Source organism: Mustela nigripes, chromosome 4, assembly GCF_022355385.1.
Source record: "Mustela nigripes isolate SB6536 chromosome 4, MUSNIG.SB6536, whole genome shotgun sequence".
NCBI lineage: Eukaryota > Metazoa > Chordata > Mammalia > Carnivora > Mustelidae > Mustela > Mustela nigripes.
The window spans coordinates 16564161-16571286 of NC_081560.1; the positions used below are offsets into that span (position 1 = coordinate 16564161).

The 7126-nt window shown below is 39.3% G+C and overlaps 1 non-coding gene across 1 annotated transcript; it reads right to left on the minus strand.

The window, feature by feature from the left end:
- Nucleotides 1-3582: 3582 nt before the first annotated feature.
- Nucleotides 3583-3728, minus strand: LOC132016951 (U4 spliceosomal RNA). Its single transcript, XR_009404066.1, has one exon. It is a non-coding gene; the product is annotated as a U4 spliceosomal RNA (small nuclear RNA).
- Between the last annotated feature and the right edge of the window lie 3398 nt (nucleotides 3729-7126).

The window sequence follows — 7126 nt, forward strand, 5'->3', positions numbered from 1 at the left end:
CCCCCCAGCAACCCTCAGTTTGTTTTGTGAGATTAAGAGTCACTTATGGTTTGTCAGAAGGCCCAATTTTACAGAAATGCCAAATACCCTCATATATATTTATTCAGTGCAAAACCAACCACAAACCCAATAATACTTTTTTTGTCAAACTGAAAAGGCAATTATAACATTTACATGGAAATCTAGAGTCAAGAATATTGAGGGCAATTTGGAAAAAGAACTACAAAAGGAGGACTTACTAACAGATATCAAGACTTCCGTTAACGTGTATTGAGACTTTCGTTAAAGCTATTATAATGAAGATACTGTACTACTGACACAATGTAAGCAAAAAGATCTATGCAGAGTCCTAAAACAAATCTCCACAAATTCAAGAAAGGTGTTGACTACAGTTCAGTGGGGGAAAACTTGCCTTTCCAATAAACAGGGCTGGAAGAATTTGCTATTCTTATGGAGAAACATAAACATCATACACAAAAATAAATTACATATAATGCACTCAAATGTAAAGTAAAGCAATACATTTTCTTGAATATCAGAGGATATCTAAATAGGGCATTAAAAACACTAACTAAAGGAAATATTGATTAATTACATTCCAATCAGTATTTATAATTAGACGATTACTAAACTAAAATCATGACATCTGTTCTATTTGAAAATGAAAGGATAAGTCAGAGTGGTAGAACATCTTTATAATATATATGAAAAAATACTCAAATCTAGATTGTATAAATAATGCATCAATTAGAAATTGATTGGCAAAGGACCCGAGTAAGTACTTCTCAAAAGAAGATATACAATTAGCCAATAAACATATGAAAAGATGCTTAACAACAGTGAGTCCACACTCCCTTGAATGGCTAAAATTAAAAGTGATCCTGAGAGGGTACCTGGGTGGCTCAGTGGGTTAAAGCCTCTGCCTTCGGTATCCTCTTTGATATCAGCCACAGCAACTTCTTTCAAGATATGTCTCCAAAGGCAAAGGAAACAAAAGTGAAGATGAACTTTTGGGACTTCATCAAGATCAAAAGCTTCTGCACAGCAAAGGAAACAGTCAACAAAACAAAGAGGCAACCCATGGAATGGAAGAAGATATTTGCAAATGACAGTACAGACAAAAGGTTGATATCCAGGATCTATAAAAATCTCCTCAAACTCAACACACACACACAAAACAGACAATCATATAAAAAAAATGGTCAGAAGATATGAACAGACACTTCCCCAATGAAGACATACAAATGGCTATCAGACACATGAAAAAATGTTCATCATCACTAGCCATCAGGGAGATTCAAATTAAAACCACATTGAGATACCACCTTACACCAGTTGGAATGGCCAAAATTAGCAAGACAGGAAACAACATGTGTTGGAGAGGATGTGGAGAAAGGGGAGCCCTCTTACACTGTTGGTGGGAATGCAAGTTGGTGCAGCCACTTTGGAAAACAGTGTGGAGATTCCTCAAGAAATTAAAAATAGAGCTTCCCTATGATCCTGCAATTGCACTACTTGGTATTTACCCCCAAAATACTGATGTAGTGAAGAGAAGGGCCATCTGTACCCCAATGTTTATAGCAGCAATGGCCACGGTCGCCAAACTGTGGAAAGAACCAAGATGCCCTTCAACGGATGAATGGATAAGGAAGATGTGGTCCATATACACTATGGAGTATTATGCCTCCATCAGAAAGGATGAATACCCAACTTTTGTAGCAACATGGATGGGACTGGAAGAGATTATGCTGAGTGAAATAAGTCAAACAGAGAGAGTCAATTATCATATGGTTTCATTTATTTGTGGAGCATAACAAATAGCATGGAGGACAAGGGGAGATGGAGAGGAGAAGGGAGTTGAGGGAAATTGGAAGGGGAGGTGAACCATGAGAGACTATGGACTCTGAAAAACAATCTGAGGGTTTTGAAGGGGTGGGGGGTTGGAGGTTGGGGGAACCAGGTGGTGGGTATTAGAGAGGGCACGGATTGCATAAAGCACTGGGTGTGGTGCAAAAACAATGAATACTGTTACACTGAAAAGAAATTAAAAAAAAAAAAAAAAAAAAAAAAAGCCTCTGCCTTCGGCTCAAGTCATGATCCCCAGGTCCTGGGATCAAGCCCTGCATCCAGCTCTCTGCTCAGCAGGGAGCCTGTCCCCCCCCGCCCCTGCCTGCCTCTCTGCCTACTTGTGTTCTCTGTCAAATAAATAAATAAAATCTTTTAAAAAAATGATCCTGAGAGTATCGAATATTGGCAAATATATGAAGCAACTTAAATTCATTAACTACTAGTGTATACTGATAAAACCTCTTTCAAAATAATTTGACATTACCTACTAAGGTTGGGCATGTGCATACTCTATGCATACTAGCTGTTTTATTGCCACAACTTAGCAGCTTAAAACTACACACATTTATTATTTTATACTTTTAAGATCAGGAATTTGAGAATAACTTTGTTGTGTCTTTGGTTCAGGGTCTCAAAAGGTTGCAGTCAAAAGTATCATCTGTTTTCTTTCTCTTTGTTGTCTGATTGCTGCTGCTAGGACTTCTAATACTATGTTGAACAAGAGTGGTGAGAGTGGGCATCCTTGTCTTGTTCCTGATCTCAACAGGAAGGATGCAAGCTTTTTCCCATTGAGGATGATATTTGCTGTGGGTCTTTCATAGATAGATTTTATGAAGTTCAGGAATGTTCACTCTATCCCTATACTTTGAAGTGTTTTAATCAGGAACAGATGCTGGATTTTGTCAAATGCTTTTTCTGCATCAATTGAGAGGACCATGTGGTTCTTCTCTCTTCTCTTATTAATTTGTTCTATCACATTGATTGATTTGTGAATGTTGAACCATCCTTGTAGCCCAGGGATGAATCCCACCTGGTCATGGTGGATAATCTTTTTAATGTGCTGTTGGATCCTGTTTGCTAGGATCTTGTTGAAAAAAAAAAAAAAAAGTATCATCTGGACTGTGTTCTTATCTGGTAGTTCAACTGGGGAAGAATCCACTTCGAAGCTCATTCAGGTTGTTGGAAGAATTTGTTTCTTTGTCACTGTATAACCAAGTGTTCCTGGGTTTGCTGCCTTCTTTTTTTTTTTTCCCCCATGGAAACTAGCCTCAAGTCTTAGAGGCGAGGGGTGTTTTCTCAACATAGTTGCTCACTTCATCAAGCCAAGTAGAACCTCTTGCTCCACTCTGTTTGTATGTACCATGACATAATCACAAGAGTTACATATCACCTTTGCCATATAATGTAACCTAATCAACGGAGTGACATCTCATAACCTTTGCCATATTATATTGATTACAAGCAGGTTATAGGTCCTATCCTCATTGTGGGAGTGCTGGAGATAACAGAAAGACATGCATACCAGGAGGCAGAAATCACTGGGTGTAATCTTAGGGTCCATCTGCCATATTGTGCCCAAATAATTTGACTACTGGACTTGTTATAAGAACATTTGCAGCAGCATTATTTGTATATGTCAAAAACTATAAATGACCAAACTGTCTATCAACAGTACAATGTATAAATAAATCATGGTATACTCTAATAATGGAAAATACACACCAGTGAAAAAATAAACCATTGCTTCACTCAAAAATATGGCTAAATCCCTCAGACAAAATGATGAGCCAAAGACACAAGACACATGGTATAATTTCAATTGGCAATAATCGCACCTCAGATAAACCTCATTGGCTACGATACTGCCACTGCACAAAGCTGATACATGGTATAATTTAATATATATACAACTCAAAATGAGACAAAAATAGTTATAGAAATAAAATCAAAATTTTATAGAAATTTAAAAATTTAAAATTTATAGAAATAAAGTTGTGGTTTTTATGGAGAATGACTGGGGATGGCCATAAAAGAGGGTTCTGAGGTGGGAGAAATGTTTATATCTTGGTCTGAGTGTTGGTTACATGGATGTGTACACCTTGCAAAAATGTATCAGTGGGGCACCTGGGTGGCTCAGTGTATTAAGCCTTTGTCTTCAGCTCAGGTCATGATCTCAGGGTCCTGGGATCGAGGCCGGCACCGGGCTTTCTGCTCGGCAGGGAGCCTGCTTCCTCCTCTCTCTCTCTCTGCCTGCCTCTCTGCCTACTTGTGATCTCTGTCTGTTAAATAAATAAATAAAATCTTTTTAAAAATCTATCAAGCTTTATGCTTAGATTTGTGTGTTTACTATATATATCCTATACTTCTATATAAAACGTCTCCAAACCTCTCAATTATTTTAAGTCCCTATACAAAAACATCAACCATTTCTGATTCTTCATCTCTTTAAGACTTTCCCTCCTTAAAGTTTTCTGAGAAAAAAAAAAATGAACAGTAGACTTCATGAGTGGCCAATACGTGACTTGGAAGAAACAAAAGGAAGAGGCAACTGGCTACAAGCTTCTGTCTCCTGTTGCCTTGGATCCCTTGTTTCAGGCACGAGGATTTCTCTTGTCTCATAATCTTCATTCCCATGTCCCAGAGAGCCCATGACCCCACAGTTATGGTCTCCCACTTGGTTGTTCAGCGAAGTGACCATTCAACCCAAAGCACTATGACTAGTCTTCGAGAAGAACAATATTATCAAAAGATAAAACAAAATTTCTCTTTAGAGGCTTATGGATGAATGGAAAGGAGAATTGTTAAGTGTTAGGAAACATGAATTAAATACTATAAATGATCAAGGAAGGAAACAATTTATATAGAGCATACAGAACTGTCTTCTCAAAGGAAGTGTTATGCAAACTGGTATTCAAAGATGAGTGGGAGGGGTGCCTGGGTGGCTCAGTGGGTTAAGCCACTGCCTTCGGCTCAGGTCATGATCTCAGGGTCCTGGGATCGAGCCCCGCATCGGGCTCCTTGCTCGGCAGGGAGCCTGCTTCTCTCTCTCTGCCTGCCTCTCTGTCTACTTGTGATCTCTCTGTCAAATAAATAAATAAATAAATCTTTAAAAAAAAAAAAAAAAAAAAAGATGAGTGGGAGATTCTCTCAAAGAGATGGTTTTAAAGAGACCTTTAACATCTACTACTTGCTGGGCACATTTCCAAATGCTTTATATACGCACGCACGCATGTGTGTGTGTATGCACATATATAAGATATATATATATATATTAATGTACTTGATTTTCATATCGTTCTAAGAGGTAGGCACTATACTGTCAACTGTACTTCGCAAATGAGGAAATCCACAGACGTAAAAAGAATTTGCCCCAGGACACAAGCTAGAAGCAGATACATAGGAGTTTAAAGAGGAATTCTGCAAGTCTGTGCTTCTAACTGCACTGCAACAGCAATAATAAAAGCACCTGCATCTAGGAGAGTTGAGGGCCAGCATCAGAGCATGGCAGCGCGGTGGGAGATGAGGCTGGCATGGGATGACAATGTTGTTCCACAAATGACGTTTTGGACTTGATTAAATGGGGAGCCATGAAATCACTTTAAGGTATTGAGTCATGATACGATTTTTATTTAGAAAGATTATTTTAGCAACAACTGGGGTAGGAGGTAGTGACATTACTACGAAAGTAATAGTCTGGGCAAGAAATAATTAAGACCTCTTGAAATAAAGCAGTGAGGATAGAGATGAAGAAGAGCTTCCAGTTGTGGGCAGCTTTACCTGGAACCTCTGACAGAAATTACAAGTAGGCAGAGAGTCAGGCAGAGAGAGAAAGGAAAGCAGGCTCCCTAGGCAGAAAGCCTGACATGGGGCTCAATCCCAGGACCCTGAGATTATGACCTGAGCCAAAGGCAGAGGCCTAACGAACTGAGCCACCCAGGTGCCCCTAGATCATTAGTTTTTAATCCAGAGTCCACAACAGACTCACTGGGCAGGTGTTCAAGATTCATTTTCCCTCCACCCACCCATTCTAATTTAGTAAGTCTGGTGCAGTGCTCCAGCATGTGTATTTTTTTTTTTTGAAAGGTCCCCAGAGAATGCTGTTACACCCCCTGATTAAGAATAACTGGAACAAAACTGGAATTTGATCTGGTTCTATATTCCTCCACCAATGAATACTTGCCCACCTTTCCCAGAGTGTCCCCTGCTTCAGAAAATGAAGAGTCATGTCGGCACTAATTTCTGCACCTGAGATTGTCTCTAAATCTAAACTTTTATCTGGGGGTGTCCTTTTGTGTCTGCCTATGTGCCCAGGGATGATCCTATCCTCTGATTCATATGCTGTATGACCTTTGGATGTTTGTGGTCCATGCAGCAAATAAAAACAGGAAGAGTGGCACATCTACTAAATGTTTATTTCTGAAATGTATCAGATAATGGTTTCAGAGTGAATGATTCAGTCTCCAATAATAACACTCTATTAACTAATGAATCCAATTTAATCTGAATTCATGGGAATATTCAAACAGTTTTATACTTGTCAGTACTGAAATTTAAAAAGCAAACAAACCAGCAACAGAAGCATGGCAGGCAGCTGTACAAAGCATAGTGCCAGAGTGGCCTCATTTCATACCTGTCCCCTTCCATCACCGGATTCATCTTTCAGGGCTTCCTTCGGCCATCTGAGTCTCTTTCCTCTAGACATACATCCCTGTCTGCTCTTGAAACATGCCGATATAACTACCCACTAACTATCATTCCTTTGGTTGCTGAGAATTTCAGAAACCCTACTAAATCTGGGGCTTATTCTTCTTCCTCAGAAGCTCTCCGGAACTTTTGGCATAAAGTCCAAACACCCCAAAGGCTTAGAATAGGGTGACCGTGTTATTTATCCTCCAGTTCAAATGATTTGAGAATGAAAAGGGGTGCTAATGATAATTAGAGTTGGATAACAGGGTACACCAGGACAGCCTTGTCAATAGGGATCTCCATCAGCCTCCACACGAGGCAATCCATGATCTGGCCCCTCATTACATAACCAGCACTTCATTAATGTCTACCTTGTGTCAGGCGTGACACATACCTTCTTTCCCATCACTACAAAAGTTGGACAATGCTTTGTTACCATTATTTCACCTATGAGGTAAAAAAGAAATCCAAGAGTTTGTAGAACCTCTTACAAACAGAAAGAGGCAGAATCAGAAATCAGAAACTGATCTGTTTGGCTTCTGTGTCTAAACTTTTCCTCAGATGGATGCTTTCCTTAACAACCAATAACTTT